This window comes from Solanum pennellii, chromosome 7, assembly GCF_001406875.1.
Source record: "Solanum pennellii chromosome 7, SPENNV200".
Lineage (NCBI taxonomy): Eukaryota > Viridiplantae > Streptophyta > Magnoliopsida > Solanales > Solanaceae > Solanum > Solanum pennellii.
Genome location: NC_028643.1, coordinates 18,748,494 through 18,767,772, shown reverse-complemented (window position 1 = coordinate 18,767,772; position 19,279 = coordinate 18,748,494). Strand labels below are relative to the sequence as shown.

The 19,279-nt window shown below is 38.9% G+C and overlaps 1 long non-coding RNA gene across 6 annotated transcripts in view; it reads left to right on the top strand.

Annotated features, from left to right (window-relative positions):
• The first annotated feature begins 4,570 nt into the window (after window positions 1–4,570).
• LOC107024675 overlaps window positions 4,571–19,279 on the top strand; it is a 28,473-nt gene continuing 13,764 nt past the window's right edge. For 2 of the 6 annotated variants that reach the window (XR_003579305.1, XR_003579306.1), the window contains exons 1-12: window positions 4,571–4,659; window positions 4,961–5,005; window positions 5,085–5,264; window positions 5,363–5,502; window positions 5,684–5,806; window positions 11,792–12,017; window positions 12,117–12,213; window positions 12,378–12,525; window positions 13,591–13,677; window positions 13,779–13,854; window positions 14,091–14,155; window positions 16,198–16,257. This is a non-coding gene — a long non-coding RNA (uncharacterized LOC107024675). Of the gene's footprint in view, window positions 4,660–4,960; window positions 5,006–5,084; window positions 5,265–5,362; window positions 5,503–5,683; window positions 5,807–11,791; window positions 12,018–12,116; window positions 12,214–12,377; window positions 12,526–13,590; window positions 13,678–13,778; window positions 13,855–14,090; window positions 14,156–16,192; window positions 16,367–19,279 lie in introns of those variants that run through there. The other 4 variants (XR_003579303.1, XR_003579302.1, XR_003579304.1 and 1 more) reach the window with 3 other exon arrangements.

The following is a 19,279-nucleotide window of genomic DNA, read 5'->3' as shown; positions in this document are numbered from 1 at the left end:
GGAATTGATTAGGGTGGGGAAGGGGGGAAGGGTTTTTGTGGGAAGGGGTAAGGGTAGGGTGGGAGGGGGAAGGGGGTACNTGGTCCAAAGGGCAAGTCACAAACGGATTTCTCGGTTATCAAAAAAAGGGTGTACGGAAGGGTGGGTGGGGGAAGGGGGGTAAGGAAGAGGTTGGGAGTTGGAGAAGAGGGTAAGAAAGGGGGTGGAGGAGAGGGGTAGTGGGTATGGAAGAGGGGGGGTGCTTGGGGAAAGGGGCAAGGAAGGGTTGCTAGGGAAGGGGTAGGGATAAGGGGTAACAGGGAAGGGGGGTGGAAGGGGAAAGGGTGGGTCGTGGGGAAGGGTGGGTAAAGGGGGGGAGGTACCAAGTTTAGAAGGCTATGATTGGTCCAAAGGGCAAGTCACAAACGGATTTCTCGGTTATCAAAAAAAGGGTGTACGGAAGGGTGGGTGGGGGAAGGGGGGTAAGGAAGAGGTTGGGAGTTGGAGAAGAGGGTAAGAAAGGGGGTGGAGGAGAGGGGTAGTGGGTATGGAAGAGGGGGGGTGCTTGGGGAAAGGGGCAAGGAAGGGTTGCTAGGGAAGGGGTAGGGATAAGGGGTAACAGGGAAGGGGGGTGGAAGGGGAAAGGGTGGGTCGTGGGGAAGGGTGGGTAAAGGGGGGGAGGTACCAAGTTTAGAAGGCTATGATTGGTCCAAAGGGCAAGTCACAAACGGATTTCTCGGTTATCAAAAAAAGGGTGTACGGAAGGGTGGGTGGGGGAAGGGGGGTAAGGAAGAGGTTGGGAGTTGGAGAAGAGGGTAAGAAAGGGGGTGGAGGAGAGGGGTAGTGGGTATGGAAGAGGGGGGGTGCTTGGGGAAAGGGGCAAGGAAGGGTTGCTAGGGAAGGGGTAGGGATAAGGGGTAACAGGGAAGGGGGGTGGAAGGGGAAAGGGTGGGTCGTGGGGAAGGGTGGGTAAAGGGGGGGAGGTACCAAGTTTAGAAGGCTATGATTGGTCCAAAGGGCAAGTCACAAACGGATTTCTCGGTTATCAAAAAAAGGGTGTACGGAAGGGTGGGTGGGGGAAGGGGGGTAAGGAAGAGGTTGGGAGTTGGAGAAGAGGGTAAGAAAGGGGGTGGAGGAGAGGGGTAGTGGGTATGGAAGAGGGGGGGTGCTTGGGGAAAGGGGCAAGGAAGGGTTGCTAGGGAAGGGGTAGGGATAAGGGGTAACAGGGAAGGGGGGTGGAAGGGGAAAGGGTGGGTCGTGGGGAAGGGTGGGTAAAGGGGGGGAGGTACCAAGTTTAGAAGGCTATGATTGGTCCAAAGGGCAAGTCACAAACGGATTTCTCGGTTATCAAAAAAAGGGTGTACGGAAGGGTGGGTGGGGGAAGGGGGGTAAGGAAGAGGTTGGGAGTTGGAGAAGAGGGTAAGAAAGGGGGTGGAGGAGAGGGGTAGTGGGTATGGAAGAGGGGGGGTGCTTGGGGAAAGGGGCAAGGAAGGGTTGCTAGGGAAGGGGTAGGGATAAGGGGTAACAGGGAAGGGGGGTGGAAGGGGAAAGGGTGGGTCGTGGGGAAGGGTGGGTAAAGGGGGGGAGGTACCAAGTTTAGAAGGCTATGATTGGTCCAAAGGGCAAGTCACAAACGGATTTCTCGGTTATCAAAAAAAGGGTGTACGGAAGGGTGGGTGGGGGAAGGGGGGTAAGGAAGAGGTTGGGAGTTGGAGAAGAGGGTAAGAAAGGGGGTGGAGGAGAGGGGTAGTGGGTATGGAAGAGGGGGGGTGCTTGGGGAAAGGGGCAAGGAAGGGTTGCTAGGGAAGGGGTAGGGATAAGGGGTAACAGGGAAGGGGGGTGGAAGGGGAAAGGGTGGGTCGTGGGGAAGGGTGGGTAAAGGGGGGGAGGTACCAAGTTTAGAAGGCTATGATTGGTCCAAAGGGCAAGTCACAAACGGATTTCTCGGTTATCAAAAAAAGGGTGTACGGAAGGGTGGGTGGGGGAAGGGGGGTAAGGAAGAGGTTGGGAGTTGGAGAAGAGGGTAAGAAAGGGGGTGGAGGAGAGGGGTAGTGGGTATGGAAGAGGGGGGGTGCTTGGGGAAAGGGGCAAGGAAGGGTTGCTAGGGAAGGGGTAGGGATAAGGGGTAACAGGGAAGGGGGGTGGAAGGGGAAAGGGTGGGTCGTGGGGAAGGGTGGGTAAAGGGGGGGAGGTACCAAGTTTAGAAGGCTATGATTGGTCCAAAGGGCAAGTCACAAACGGATTTCTCGGTTATCAAAAAAAGGGTGTACGGAAGGGTGGGTGGGGGAAGGGGGGTAAGGAAGAGGTTGGGAGTTGGAGAAGAGGGTAAGAAAGGGGGTGGAGGAGAGGGGTAGTGGGTATGGAAGAGGGGGGGTGCTTGGGGAAAGGGGCAAGGAAGGGTTGCTAGGGAAGGGGTAGGGATAAGGGGTAACAGGGAAGGGGGGTGGAAGGGGAAAGGGTGGGTCGTGGGGAAGGGTGGGTAAAGGGGGGGAGGTACCAAGTTTAGAAGGCTATGATTGGTCCAAAGGGCAAGTCACAAACGGATTTCTCGGTTATCAAAAAAAGGGTGTACGGAAGGGTGGGTGGGGGAAGGGGGGTAAGGAAGAGGTTGGGAGTTGGAGAAGAGGGTAAGAAAGGGGGTGGAGGAGAGGGGTAGTGGGTATGGAAGAGGGGGGGTGCTTGGGGAAAGGGGCAAGGAAGGGTTGCTAGGGAAGGGGTAGGGATAAGGGGTAACAGGGAAGGGGGGTGGAAGGGGAAAGGGTGGGTCGTGGGGAAGGGTGGGTAAAGGGGGGGAGGTACCAAGTTTAGAAGGCTATGATTGGTCCAAAGGGCAAGTCACAAACGGATTTCTCGGTTATCAAAAAAAGGGTGTACGGAAGGGTGGGTGGGGGAAGGGGGGTAAGGAAGAGGTTGGGAGTTGGAGAAGAGGGTAAGAAAGGGGGTGGAGGAGAGGGGTAGTGGGTATGGAAGAGGGGGGGTGCTTGGGGAAAGGGGCAAGGAAGGGTTGCTAGGGAAGGGGTAGGGATAAGGGGTAACAGGGAAGGGGGGTGGAAGGGGAAAGGGTGGGTCGTGGGGAAGGGTGGGTAAAGGGGGGGAGGTACCAAGTTTAGAAGGCTATGATTGGTCCAAAGGGCAAGTCACAAACGGATTTCTCGGTTATCAAAAAAAGGGTGTACGGAAGGGTGGGTGGGGGAAGGGGGGTAAGGAAGAGGTTGGGAGTTGGAGAAGAGGGTAAGAAAGGGGGTGGAGGAGAGGGGTAGTGGGTATGGAAGAGGGGGGGTGCTTGGGGAAAGGGGCAAGGAAGGGTTGCTAGGGAAGGGGTAGGGATAAGGGGTAACAGGGAAGGGGGGTGGAAGGGGAAAGGGTGGGTCGTGGGGAAGGGTGGGTAAAGGGGGGGAGGTACCAAGTTTAGAAGGCTATGATTGGTCCAAAGGGCAAGTCACAAACGGATTTCTCGGTTATCAAAAAAAGGGTGTACGGAAGGGTGGGTGGGGGAAGGGGGGTAAGGAAGAGGTTGGGAGTTGGAGAAGAGGGTAAGAAAGGGGGTGGAGGAGAGGGGTAGTGGGTATGGAAGAGGGGGGGTGCTTGGGGAAAGGGGCAAGGAAGGGTTGCTAGGGAAGGGGTAGGGATAAGGGGTAACAGGGAAGGGGGGTGGAAGGGGAAAGGGTGGGTCGTGGGGAAGGGTGGGTAAAGGGGGGGAGGTACCAAGTTTAGAAGGCTATGATTGGTCCAAAGGGCAAGTCACAAACGGATTTCTCGGTTATCAAAAAAAGGGTGTACGGAAGGGTGGGTGGGGGAAGGGGGGTAAGGAAGAGGTTGGGAGTTGGAGAAGAGGGTAAGAAAGGGGGTGGAGGAGAGGGGTAGTGGGTATGGAAGAGGGGGGGTGCTTGGGGAAAGGGGCAAGGAAGGGTTGCTAGGGAAGGGGTAGGGATAAGGGGTAACAGGGAAGGGGGGTGGAAGGGGAAAGGGTGGGTCGTGGGGAAGGGTGGGTAAAGGGGGGGAGGTACCAAGTTTAGAAGGCTATGATTGGTCCAAAGGGCAAGTCACAAACGGATTTCTCGGTTATCAAAAAAAGGGTGTACGGAAGGGTGGGTGGGGGAAGGGGGGTAAGGAAGAGGTTGGGAGTTGGAGAAGAGGGTAAGAAAGGGGGTGGAGGAGAGGGGTAGTGGGTATGGAAGAGGGGGGGTGCTTGGGGAAAGGGGCAAGGAAGGGTTGCTAGGGAAGGGGTAGGGATAAGGGGTAACAGGGAAGGGGGGTGGAAGGGGAAAGGGTGGGTCGTGGGGAAGGGTGGGTAAAGGGGGGGAGGTACCAAGTTTAGAAGGCTATGATTGGTCCAAAGGGCAAGTCACAAACGGATTTCTCGGTTATCAAAAAAAGGGTGTACGGAAGGGTGGGTGGGGGAAGGGGGGTAAGGAAGAGGTTGGGAGTTGGAGAAGAGGGTAAGAAAGGGGGTGGAGGAGAGGGGTAGTGGGTATGGAAGAGGGGGGGTGCTTGGGGAAAGGGGCAAGGAAGGGTTGCTAGGGAAGGGGTAGGGATAAGGGGTAACAGGGAAGGGGGGTGGAAGGGGAAAGGGTGGGTCGTGGGGAAGGGTGGGTAAAGGGGGAGAGGTACCAAGTTTAGAAGGCTATGATTGGTCCAAAGGGCAAGTCACAAACGGATTTCTCGGTTATCAAAAAAAGGGTGTACGGAAGGGTGGGTGGGGGAAGGGGGGTAAGGAAGAGGTTGGGAGTTGGAGAAGAGGGTAAGAAAGGGGGTGGAGGAGAGGGGTAGTGGGTATGGAAGAGGGGGGGTGCTTGGGGAAAGGGGCAAGGAAGGGTTGCTAGGGAAGGGGTAGGGATAAGGGGTAACAGGGAAGGGGGGTGGAAGGGGAAAGGGTGGGTCGTGGGGAAGGGTGGGTAAAGGGGGAGAGGTACCAAGTTTAGAAGGCTATGATTGGTCCAAAGGGCAAGTCACAAAAGGATTTCTCGGTTATCAGAAAAAGGATTTTGCAGAGACTTTCGAGATCTTCCAAAGTATTGATGACAAGGTGGGTATACTGTAATTTGAAAAATTCTTTTTTTTCCTGTATTTTTGTCTATACTCAACTTCTTTGGCTTACTGTTTAGGTTATTGGATTTCTGCTTTTGAACATGTATCTGCGTACCTACACTCTATCATAAACTCTGGATCAGTCCTGGAACAATCTATGTATTCCTTTATCTCCAAGCGCAGTGCCTTGTTTGAACAACTTGTGATCTTCCTGACTACGAAATCTCTGGAAGGTCTTCGTGCAAGTCAACTTGCATGTATGGTAACCATTATTCCAAACTTCTATGTTTATATCATGTTAGTGCATTGTATTTTCTTTTTTGATTTGTTGAGTTTGCTGTTTTTCTTGGTCTAGGTTGTATAATTTCAGAACAATGGTAACAGTGGTGGCTGTTCAGAAAAGCAACCTTTGCATCCACTGTAGCTCTGCTACTCCAGATGAATCCATTCTTCAAAAGTTCTGGAAGCTTTGTTATCGCCAACTAAATATTCCAGGTGGTTTTTGCTCTCCCTATCAATCAATGTTTTCTCCAAATTCTTGGTAGTTGTAGGACATCTTACATCAACGGCCTCCCACTCCAACTCCAGAGGTTCATCGTTATAGATGCCCAAGTGACTTCCCTTTATTTTCTTTTTAAAAAAAGAATTTTTAACTAATATAGCTTTTTGGTTTCAGGTGGTTCCATGTTTCTATTTGATCGGAATTTGGAAAGTACTACGAGATTTCCGTAAAGATGGTCACCATTGGAGGAAGAACAAGGATGATGAAATTGTTAATGAAACTCATGAAAAGATGAAGGTATGCTCTGTCCCTAAGCTCACTTGCTCTTATCATGTTCTTGTAGGGTGCTGGTTAATTAAAATCTATCGGTGGAGTTGTCTATGTTTTTCTGATTTCTCTTTTCAAGATCTCTAGTAAAAACATGAGATTGCCTGTGTTTAACAGCTACGGGTTTTATCTATGATTTATTTTATCACAGACATACTTTTTTTGATATCTTTACTGCTTAAAAGCAACTTCTAGGAAATCAAGTTATTTTTTTGGGGTGGGGGAGGGTGCAATAGTTTATTGATATTGTGGGGGAAAATACTCTATAAGAGAAATATATCAATACTAGAAAAGGGTTCCCCACAAAGTTTACTTTCCAATTGTCCTCAATCAGTCACTTAAATTGGTGGTGTTTTGTCCAAAAATTTAGGAATATAAAAGGCTTCACCACTGGTTCTTCCTCTGTATTACAAATTAAGTGCAAGGGCGCATGATCTTCTGGTTAAGTGGTGTACCTCAGATGACGGAAATAGGTTCATGAACTCCTAATTTTACAACATTCTAACGAGTCTCTTGAAAATACAATGCTCCTCTATTCTTTCTTCCACCATGTAAAATTATTTCCTGAGTATTTTATTTCCACTAGACCACAATTTTTGATGCATTGTGTAAAGTCCAATGCTTCTTGCTGTAAGAAAGGTAGTCAGCCTTGTTTCTCCTCTTCATTAAGTACATTAAAATCCCCTCCTACAACCAATGTTTTCGACATTGTCCTGCTATCTCCTCCATATGGATTCCCATAATTTAAGTATGTCATCATCATTACATCTTTCATATATTACAATGATTAAAAGCTCCACATCATTACATTTTACACTCATTTTCGCTTGTTGTATGGAGTCTTTCACTAGTTGTGCAGTCCATCCCTCCTCCAAAAACAACTAAATCTTTGATGTACATTTACAAAAAGCATTCTTGAAGCCAATTATTTTGGTATTTTCCTATCATATGTGGTAGTTGAAAAGGTTCCATAAGAGCTATAAATGAGTATTGATGTGTTATATTTAGGTCTATTAGCCTCTCAAAAACTTTTTGTGTGTAAACAGACCTAATATTCCAAAAGATAGTACTTCCAATCATTGATCACTATAACTTATCTTTACTACGCCTTGTTCTAACTTGAAGAGGGATTGTTTTATTTCCACTCTTCATGTTATACATTTTCCGGGGTGATAAGTCTCTGTTTCTTGATCTTCATCCTCTTCTGTGTCTTTTCTCTTTTTTACTTGATCTTCTATAAATTCTTGACCATCAGGAATACTGTCCCGCTCTTCCCATTTCTTTTTTGGAGTCACTTCATTAATTCTACCCTCTGGCTGGCAGTTCTCTCCTCTCTCAAACACTGCCTCATTATTTTTGTTTGAATTTTACTCATCATCCACCTCTTTCCTACGCAGTGTTCTTAATGGCGCTCGCCATTCGCCAAAGGCGCTATGGCGAGGTGAGGCCACCATGTAAAGCCATTCCTCAGTGAGGCGTGGCGAGATCAATTAGGCGATGTGAGGCGACGTGAGGCGACATAATGGCGACCTGAATGGCGCCGCCTTTTATTTTAAAATATTTTAAAAGGTCTTGACTTAATAATATTAGTCAAAATTAGGATTTTTTCATATTTCCAGTCAGTCACGACTCGCGTTTCTTCTGCTTAACCCTGCGATCTCTTCTTCTCCTTCAGTGGACTCGCGCGAAAGTATGGCCCCTTTTCTTTCTTCTTCTCTTCATTTCTTCGTTTCTTCTCTTCAGTCCTCTTCTTCTCTGATTTTCTTCTTTTCTTCTGTTCAATTTCTTGTGAAGTGAATCTTAAATTCTGAATTCTGAAAGTTCTGAAGTGCTTGCTGTCTTCACTCTTCACTGCTCGCTGCCTTAACTACTCTTTTTTTTCCCTCTGTTTTCTTCAGTGCTCTGCTTTTTCCCTCTGTTTTTATTGTTTACTGTAAAATGCTGCTGACTTCTTACTGCTTTCACTGTGTTGTCCATTATTTTTTTGAAAAAAATTAATTCTTCTATAGTAATTGTTATAGTATTTGCTTATATATGTAATTTCTATTGAAATTTTGAATATTTATATGTGCAATTAAATATTTTTAATTTTTGGTATTAATTGGCGCCTCGATTCAAAAAGGCGAGCGCCTCGCCGTTCGCCTCGCCGCGTGGCGAGGCAGGCCCTTGTCGCCTTTTGTCGCCTCTCGCCGTCGAAAACACTGTTCCTACGTCCCTCTTTCGAGTTAGGACTCGTCAATTTCATCAAACATGATGTGCAGGCTTCTCCAATCTGATAACAACTCTTATCCTCTCCCATTGTGTTATTTTTGTTAAAAGAAAGTGTCATTCACCCAGCCTTTTGTAGTTTCTTCCGTCTTCCCTTTCCCTTCTGTAGTATTAATCTTCTTGTTGTTTTGGGCACTCTCTACCTCCTCCTCTTTCTGATCAGGTTCTTGTTCTGCCAAGGCCGCAACTGATTTGCCGTTAGGTCGTCATTTGTTTGTCCCTCAGGTTTCTTACACCACACTTTTTCTGGTTTTCTTCTTTCATATAGCCATTCCCTTCAATTTTTCTTTGTCTTCTGCTTAGTGAATTCTCCATCTTCCTTGTTATTCTCTGTGGCCTCTTTTGGTTGATTCATCTCCTCCTTTCCTGTAGTTTTTTCCTCCTTATTAGGATAGAGTTTCGGGTGGATGACATAGCACTGCTGATCGTCATGACCTTGTTGTATCCTTCTCCATAATCTCTCCTGTTTGTTTTCTAATGCCCACATAAATCCTTTTGGGGAAATTTCGTAGATCTACTTCAACTTTAACCCTTGAGCAACTTGGCCTAGTTTAATTCTTTTATAGCAAGATCCACCTGGAGAGGCTTTCCAACCGCTGCCTGCTAATAACGAAAATATTGACTCCTTCCCAAAAAAATTTGGTGGCAAGGATGGAAAAGAGATGCATGTGATTTCCTCCTTCGGATCAAATAATGGCTCCCACTTCAAAGTCCTCATGGGGTATAAATATGTCCAATTTTCGATGTGCAATATAAAAAGCTGGCTTTGAGAGTAGGCTCATGTAGTCCTACAAATTAGATGTCCTGATCAACGTGTTGTTGCTCAAGAGGCCTATATTGCATTCACCTTTAACTCGTATTGTTTTGGGATCAATCTACGTAGGTCGTGAATGTTCGGCCATCCATATGAGAATTGTCTGATTATCGCATAATGCATTCTCGTTCTGTATCATCTCCACTTCCTCGCAAATCACTCTAGGCTCTCCGTGAAGATAAGTAACAGGTTTTTTTTGTTGACTGATGGTAGTCGTAGCTTATCAAAATAGTGCTGTTTCACTATGTGTTCTTGTGAGGCCACCAGCGTGTGTGGTGGCCATGTACTTTAAGAAATGGTTTTGTAAATTAAAACAATGTTCTAGCCAACAATATACATAGATGTTAATATGAAACTTGTTTTTCCAATATCAATGTCACTGAAAGAGGAATGTTATGTGCATGTACTTTAAAAAATTGCAAGGTCAATTGTTTTTGTTATATCAACAAATAACTATTACTTGTAAGTTGTTGAACTTGGGAATGTATATTCATTATGGTGCAGTAAGTATCCCATTGATGTTCATGTGCTTATATATTATTTCCAAAACTGCATGACAAGGATAAAAACTCAAATTTGGTCATATATATATAGCATGCATCAACTGGAAGGATAGTTCTTGTACAAAACTTGTGTAAGTTGTTATTTAGCAACATAGTTCTTACCATATCTCAATCAGAGGAACCATTTTAAAACTCAGGACGAGAAGACGTGATCCTAAACATATAATCACTGAACCAAGGAAAGCCAAATTGGAAAAACAAAGAAAAAGATGAAATAACAAAATTGGAAGGCCATTTTTATAACTTGCACAATCTTGAATCCCCAAAATTAATAGTCAGATAATGAGTCTACACTCTTTCTCTTCTCTTTCTTTTTCCTTTTATTTTATAATGGTGGTGTTTGCCGAAATCAGCTTGCACGCCTCTTTACTTTTTCCTTTTATTTTATAATGGTGGTATTTGTCGAAATCAGTTTGCACGCCTCTCTCCATGTATCTACATGTATCTAGTGTGATTTGCATGTATTTGAGGATCTCACGTGCTTTTTTTCATCTTTCACCTCTTTCCCTATTTTAGTGTATTTGGTAACAAAAATATATGTGTTTAGGTGTATCTAATATGAAATTATTATTTAATAAAAAATATATAATTATTTCAAACTATAGGAAGAACTAGGTAATTTGCCCGAAGTCTGCGCGTTTATAAATACTAATTACATTAAACTTGCAAATATTTTTTTTCTAATTATTCATACATTAATTATAATGTAAAAATAGGTTCTTAGAAAATATTAGGAATATTTCAACATGAATTTGATTATTTTTCATTATCACATAACTCAAGAACCTCTAATGAATGAAATATTGTCGAAATAATAAATCATTGATTCTGTAATCAACATTAAAAGAAATATAAAGAAGTAAATATGAATATATATACAAAGGCATTTCACAATAAAAAAGAAACATTTAAGTTGCATAGATTACACATTTTTGATATACGTCTTAGGAGAAAATTCAAAAGATTGTTAACATATTCAAAAAAGAAATTACGCTTGAACATGAAAACAATTAAAACTTTTGAACTTGCATAATGAATTTCTTCAATTGATAAGTGAGAAATTTTAATCTATTTAAAAATAGATAATATATAATATTATATATGGTACTTTTAAGTTATTGAATTTAATATAAAATATCAATACATGAATTCTTGGAACTGAGTATAATAAATTATATTCTGCACAATGAATATATGTAATATATGTGTTATATGTTCAATATAACCGGAGACAATAACTTTGCAGGAGTTTAAAACATGTACTCAAAAACAACAATTAATATCGTAAGAATAAATTAATGAGTGTAAAAAAAAATACCAAGATATGTAGAAACAGAATGCAATAGAAAGAAAAAAATTGATACTGAATGCACAACTTTCCTTTAAGAAAATTGTTCCCCTTCAATACCAGAGGTTTAAAGCATTATATCCTCTCAAGATGGAACAATGTTATTCACCAACCTATGATACAAAATTTGTGGTGTTATTAAGTCAGTCAACACGAATATTAAATTTTTCGAAAGTAGAAGAAGAAGATCAGATTTTTTTTTGTTTAAAAATGAGAGAAAATTCAACTATTTATAGACAACTTAGGGTATTGTGAACAAAACTTTATTGTGCCTTATCAGAAAGATTATAACTATTTGGAAAAGTTACAACCCATAGGAAACTTCACAATCTTTCATAAAAGTCGCAACTTTTCATAAAGTCGCAACTCTTCATTAAAGTCGCAACTTTTCATAAAACTCACAACTTTTGATAATAGTCGCAACTCTTCATAAAGTCACAACTTTTCATAAAAGTCATAACTCTTCATTAAAGATAATTTTTCATCAAAGTCCCTATCTTTTCATGAAAAAGGAAGGCTAGTTTTTGAAATAAATAATTTAAAAAGGAATTCTTGATTGTGGTGGCGCCACGTAGGCTGACCTAGGGTTCTCTTTTATATAAATATATGATATGGTAGTTACCCTATGCTTGAAGAGTTGGTTTTATGATATGATAGTTACCCTATGCTTGAAGAGTTGGTTTTCACCTCTGGATAAATAAAATTACCAAATTGAATTTTAAAGGAAGTCAAGAACACCAATGAGAGACCATGTTAAATCTTCTCCAAGTTGTAGTAATTTTTTTCATAATAAGGTTACTTTACTTTGGTTTTAGCGTAAATCAAGTGAAACAACACCATTTTTTTTTGATTTAATATATGACTTCAATAAAAATGAATGTGATATCATATTCACTTTCGACCCATATGAAATAATTTATTTTGAACTGGTAACTAAAAGCTGCTTTCTTTTGCTTTTCCAGGATTTTAAATCTTCTGTCTTTCTGGTGAAAGAGGCATTTTTTCAAAATGGTGAGAAGGAAGCTCGTAGAATCTTGTATAAAAGAATTGAACTTCTGTGCTACTGAGAGTCGTGGGGAATTACAGGACTCGGTCCCTAACAAATCAAAGGGGATTGAAGATGAGCTCATTATCAAACTTAAATCTTCTATAATAGAAGTTGATGTATGTGCCGTTAACAAATTAAAGGTGATTGTTTTATTGATGCAGCTTGGTCAAATTGTCGTCGTTAAAGGATGGTGATGGTGATGGTGATGATGAATACTCACTGCTTGTTGACTTGAACAGGTTGTATGAACTTCAATTGTCAAGGAAAATACCCATTGAAAGCTTGCATAAAGATCTTGCAGAGATTCTCAAAAACTTCAGAAGTATTGATGACGAGGTGGGTACATTGTAGTTTGAGTAATTCTTTTTCGTAGTCTTCCCAATACACAACTGCTATAATTTACTTGTTTAGATTATTAGATTTTATTCTTCTAACATGTCTCCTGTCAGTGCCTTTTATTCTCTTTTGGTTAATTGAGTTTGTTGTTTTTCTTGGTCTAGCTTTGTGTTGTTTTTTCAGAACAATAGAACAATGTTGGTTGTTTCAGGAAAGCAACGCTTGCATCCACAGAGCTTTTTGGGTACACTCCAGATGAATCCATTCTTCAAAAGTTCTGGAAACTTTGCTAATGCTAACAACATATTTCAGGTGGTTTTTGCTCTTCTATTCATTGTTTTCTTTCAATGCGTGGCAGTTGTAGCTCAAATGTTACTGTTGTATGGAGGAATATTGTATGGCTCTAATAGAATTATATTTAAACCGTAGAAAAGCCTGCATCTAGACAATTAATTTTTGGTATCATGCTTCTTATTATAGCACATTTATTTATTGAAGAAACTTGAATTAGAATTGAGATGCCATGTAGTCTTGATCTATATTTTCTCGTTAGATTTCCATTAAATCTCTATGGTTAAGTTTAACTGTTAACAGAGAAGGGCCAAAACTACCCTTCACCTAAGCAAATTGGTAATCATTGTTGTTGAAAAGTTGGTTGCTACTGATGCAGTTCCTAAGGTTAGGTGTATTATGTTTTCAACTAAGAGAATATAGGAACTTCTAAGAAAAAATTAGGAGAATTTTAAATATACTTCTTTTTGTGTATTTGTTCAATAAGGCATGCGGTCTTCCGTTTCCAAAGATTGTGGATCTCGCATTCGTATTTCCACATTGGTCTCAACCATGCTCCATTACAAATCTTCCAACAGTATTAGAGTATTGGTGCCAAGAGATCGATCTTTCACTTGCTAATAATTAATGAATCTAGTTTTTTTTAAGATCTAAAAATATATCAATATTGTGGAATGGTCAAATCTTCTAGCTTGCCTTCTCCATTTGATGTCCCTTTTCAACCAATGACTTCCCAAGTATATGGGAATGGCAATCGTGTAGCATTTTGATCGCTTTTGGAGCCACACTACAATTAAAGGCCTATTGTGATTATTCCGTAAGAATTACTCATTCCTCATTGAAAAGTCACTTTACCTTATCAGTTCCCAAAAAAATAAGTCACTACTGATAATCTTGTTCTTTGAAGGTGACTTGCTTCCTTCCTATTCAAGGAATGAAACCATCAGAAGCTTTGTTGTGCTTGCTTGCTTCAATTCTTCTTTAATAGATTTTAATAAGATTTTACTTTGCTGTTGAGTTTTTTTTGTTATATCTATTGAGATGGTTTGCACAAGCTTATTATAGGACGTTTTCATCCATTTGCAGATATTTTTGAAAGCCTTGGAGCAACTTTAAATGTTGCTAAACCAACAAAAGGTTCAAGTGTGGCTAAATTTTTGACTGGGGTCATAGGTAAGCTATTAGTATTCTTCAAATGGCAAATAACTTTCTTGTTCTGTTTTTTTATCCATATATCTGTTAATCTTCCTAATGATATTATCTCATTTGGTAAGGCTGCAGAAGGAGCAAGAATTGTTGGTGCTTCAACAATAATTGGTGTTGATTTAAATGCTAGCATATTTGAGCAAGGTAATTAATTTGTGCCTTACACATTCTTGATCCATTATTTTATAATTCCTTCCTTGTAGCTTCTCAATGCAGCTAATTCACCAGCTAGTTGTTGTAGAATTGTGATTGTCGTTGTAGTGACTTCCAAAAACTTTAGAACTATTGATGTTCAAGATTATATCAATTGTACAATATGCATTGTACAGTACCTCTCAAATACTGACACATACTCTACGCTACATCTTCTCGTGATGTAGGTCCAGGTGCTCAACATTCAGATCACGTGGAGATCGATTCTCGATCCGTATTAAGCAATACTGTGGTGAGTCCTCATTCTTTGAGAACGATTGACATGTATGTTTTATAGTCAATCTTCCATTTAAGTTTCAGTTTTTTTAGAGTTAGTTGGGGGCATGTGTCCCAACATCTCTAGTCAGTTCGAGGATTTTATTGAGACATAGTTTTTGTCACGCCCCGAGGTTACCTTGAGAGTTGGCAAATCATAAAAGCATAATAGATAGATCAACACCTTAAAAAATCTTTAAAACCTTACCTAAGAAATCTAAACCCCTATGAAACCCTACACCTTACGGAAAAACCCTAAACCCTAAGAAGTTAAAAACCCTAAAAAAGCCTTTAAAAACACCAAATCTAAAAAACTCTTAAAACCCTACCCCCTAAAAAAAATCCTAAATCTAATAAAATCCTAAACCTTAAACCCTAAGAACCCTTTAATCGTAAAAATTTGTGAAAACCTTCGAAAACCTGAACCTAAAAAAACTTTAAACCAGAAAAATTCTACAAAAACATAAGTCCTAAACCATGAACCTTAAGAAACCCTTAATAAAAAAACCTAGACCTAAAATTCTAAATCCTAAGAAACCTTAAACCCTTCACCCTAATCCTGAAGGCTAAACAAAGGAAACCCTAAAGCTCAAGAATAAAAAACCTTAAAAAATAAAATAAAAACCTCAAACTGTAAATGTTTAAAAACCCTATAAAAATTCAAATCTCTAAGAACCCTTTCATCATAAAAAAACCATAAAAATCCTACCCTAAACGTAAAGATTCCTCTAAACGTTGAAAAACCTTAGAAATCTTCAACCCTAAAAACCCTTAAAAAACCAAACCCTGAGAAATCTTAAATGTTAAATCCTATACCTTAAGAAACTATAGATCCTTTACTAAAAACTATAAGGTTAAATCCTAAACGCCACACCTTATGAAACACTAAAAAAATCTAGATCCTAAAACCCTATTAAATCAATAGAAATATAATACCCCAAAAAACACAATAAATCCATTTAAAATCCTAAGCCCTTAAAGAAAACCCTAAACATAAAATCCTATGCCCTAAATCCTAAGTACCGTAAATCTTTAGAAATCTAAAATCTTAAAAAGATCTAAGCAACCCCAAAAATATTTAAAACACAATTATAAAAATCATAAACCCTGAAAAAGGTAAAAAAAAATCTATAAACCTAAAGTTCTAAGCCATGAACCTTTAACCAAGAAACCCTAACATAAGCTAAGAAACTCAAGAAACACTAAATCGTAAATGCTAATACCCTAAAACCTAAGATCCTAAACCCTAAATCCTAAAAAAAACTTAAAAATACTAAGCCCTACACCATAATTTATCCAAAAGATAATTTTAAACAACACTAAACCCTAAAAATCACTAACAAAACCTAAACCCTTAAAAACCATAAAAAAACATTATAACCTAAGAAACCCAAACTCTTAACCCTGATCTATTACTCTTTAAAACCAAAACCTTATCCTAAGCAAACCCTAAATACAACCCTAAAAACAACAAAAAAGAACTTCATAAACTCTTAACCTAAAAAATCCTTAAAAAATATTAAACCTAAAACCCGAAACCCTAGAAAACCCTAAACCCTACACCATAAAAGACCCAAAATAAGCCTAGGAAATTTTAAATGCTAACTCTCAACCCTAAGCCTTTTGAAACCCTAAATCCTAGGAAAAACTTAACACTAAAAAACCCTTACAACCTTTAAAAAATCCTAAAACTAAAAATTCCTTAATCTAAAACCCTAAGCCCTAAAAACCTCTAAACCGTAAAAATAATAATGATCTTAAAAAATATTTTAAAATCCTAGAATAAAAAAAAGCTCTTAACCTAAAAAAATCTTAGGAAAACTGAAGCTTTGAATCCTAACCTAAAAACCCTTGACCAAATTCTTAAACCTTTATACATCATGTTCGCATTTTATCATTGTTCAATATGCTTTGTGTTGAGTTATACATATTTGTTCAACTTTATCCTATCATGCATGCTCAGTACCTTTCAAGTACTAACACACACTCTACGCTACTTCTTTTCCTGATGTAGGTCAGGTCCTCAACATTCAAATCTCTTGGAGATCAGCTCCCCATTTGTATTCAACAATATCAGTGGTAAGTCCTCATTCTTCGAGGACGATTGACATATTTTATATTCAGTTTTCCATTTTAGTTTTAGTTTTGATAGAGTTAGCTGGGGGCATGTCCCAGCATCTCTAGTAGTTAGAGACTTTTTATTTGGAAATAGTTTTTGTCGCGCTCCGAGGTTACCTCATTGATGTAACAAGGGATCTAGGATTACAAGTGACCTCAATTTAATTTTAAAAACTTTTAAAAGCCAAAACCTAAGAAATCAAAAACCTCTAAAATCCTTAAATGATAAAGGCTAAAACCTAAGAAACACTTTAAACCCTATTCCTTCGGGAAAAAACGATAAACCCCAAGCCTTATGAAATACCAAGAAACTTTACCCAAAAAAATCCTAAACCCTAAAAACACATTTAAAACCCCTAACCCCTAAAAAATCCTAAATCTAAAATCGTAAGCCCTAAACCCAAAGAAACCTTCCCTAAGAACCCCTAAACGTAAAAAAATTGTAAAATCTTGAAAAAACATTCTAAAACAAACTTAAGCCCTAAACTTTAAATCTTTAAAACACTTAAATAAAAAACCAAAACGTAAAACCTAGATTCTAAGAATCCTAAATGCTAAAATCTATACCTAACAAACCCTAAAACCCTTCACCATAAACCTTAGGGTTTCTAACTCTTAAGAATTAAAAAAAAACTATCAACATTTAAAAAGCCAAGTGTAAAACCCTAAACCGTGTAAAACCCCTTTAAAAACCCTAAACCTTAAATTGTAAAAAACTATAAAAATCCTAAAAACCCTCTAAAACCTATATCAAAAAATTCCTCTAAACCTAAAAAAAACTTTGAAAATCTTAAGCATGCCCTAACTCTAAGAAATCCAAAACAGAAAATCTTATATCTTAAGAAACTCTAAATCCTCAACTCTTAACCATAATGCAACCCTAAAACCCTTTAATACCACAAAACACACAATAAATCTCTTTAATACCCTAAGCCTACCTTTAATACCCCTAAAACTATAATACCACAAAACATACAATAGATCTCTTTACAACCAACATCCTAAACATTAAATCCTACGTAACCCTAAATCATAAGAAATCCAAAATCTCAAAAAGACCTAAGAGACCCTTAAAACATTTAAAAACCTTAATCATAAAAATGATAAACCTAAAAAAGACCATAAATCCTCAAAAAAACTCTTACCTAAAACTCGATATACCTACTAAACATTAAACCTTTGTCCTTAACTCTAAACATAAAGAAACCTTTAAAAAAATCATTAAACCCCTAAAATCTTTCTAAACCCTGAAGCAACCAAGAAACCTGACATACGCTAAGAAACAAGAAGAAACACTAAATCGTAAATCCTAAAAAAATCTCTTAACCTTAAACCCTTATAAACCCTAATACCCTAAAACCTAAGATCCTAAAATATATACCATAAGAAACCTTATACCTAAAAAACTCTAATACCCTAACCCTATGAAACCTTCAAAAAGTCTAGAAAAAAACCTTTTACAAACCCTAAAACCTTAACCTTATATAACCTAATAAATATTAAGCCCTACACCATAATTTATCCTAAAAATAATATTTTTAAAATTGTAAACTCTATGATACTCTAAAACCTAAGAACAACAAAAGAAAACTTTAAAATCTCTAAACCTTAAGAACCTCTAAATAATCTTAAACATATCAAACCTAATCCCTTAATCCTACAACCTAAAAGACCCTAAAAAAAACTTAGGAGACCTTAAATGTCAAACCTTCAGGATAAACTTCCAACTTTAAACCCTAAGAAACCCCATATCCTAAGAAAAATCAAACACAAAAACCCGATAAAAACCTTCAAAACCCAAACAAAGAACCCTTAAAACAAACCCTAACAAAAATCATTAATATAAAATCCTAATCCTTAAGCCCTAAGAACTCCTAACTCGTAAAAACAGTAATGATCCTAAAAAATCTTTAAAAAACCTAAATAAAAAAAACCTCTTAACCTAGAAAAATCTTACAAAAACTTAAGCTCCTATAAACCCAAAGAAACCGAACCCCATGAACCCCAAAGTCATAAAAAATCATAAAAATCTTGAAAACCGTAAACCCTAAACGTAAAAAAACTCTCAACCTAAATTTTTTTACAAAAGCTTAAGCCCTAAACCTTCAAAGATAAAAACTTTTAAATAGAAAACCTAGACCTTAAACCCCAGATGTTGAACTCTATACCCAAAGAAATCCTAAACCCTAAGAAACCCTAAAACTTAGAAATGACCAAAACAAAACCTAAAAACATTTTAAAAACCTTAATCCTAAACTTTTGAAAACCTGAAAACCTGTAAAAACCCTAAGCTCTTAGAAAGTCTTCTTAATTAGAAAAAAAATAAAAACCTTTTAAAATCCTGAACCAAAAAATCCTAGAAAATCTTAAGACAGAACCCTATACCCTAAAAACCGTTAAATAAACCAAACACTAAGAAATCCTAAATGCTAAATACTATACCCTAAGAAATTCTAAATCCTTAGCTCTAAGCCATTGAGCTAAACCCTAATCCCCAAACCATATGAAACATTTAACCCTAAATCCTTTAAAACCCCTAAAACTATGTAAAACCCTAACCCCTAAAACATTAAAAAAACTCTACTCATAAAAATTATAAACATAAAAAAGCATAAACCCTAAAAAACTCTTAACTTAAAACCTAGAACCTTAAACCATATACCTTAGAGCCTAAACCATAAACCTTTGGCATTAACCCTAAACATAAAGAAGCACTAGCAAAAACTCTTCAAACACCTAAAAATCTTTAAAACCCTAAACCTGAAAACCCTTAAGAAAATCATAAGTCTTTATGAACCATAAAAAAAACTCAAAAAAAAAATCTTTAAACCTTAAACTCTTTGTCATAAACCTTAACATACGTTAAGAAACTGGAAGAAAGAGTAAACCGTATATCCTAAGAAACTATAAACCTTAAACCCTTATAAAAACCCTACGCTCTAACAAACCCTAATACCCTATATAACCTAAGATCCTAAATCCT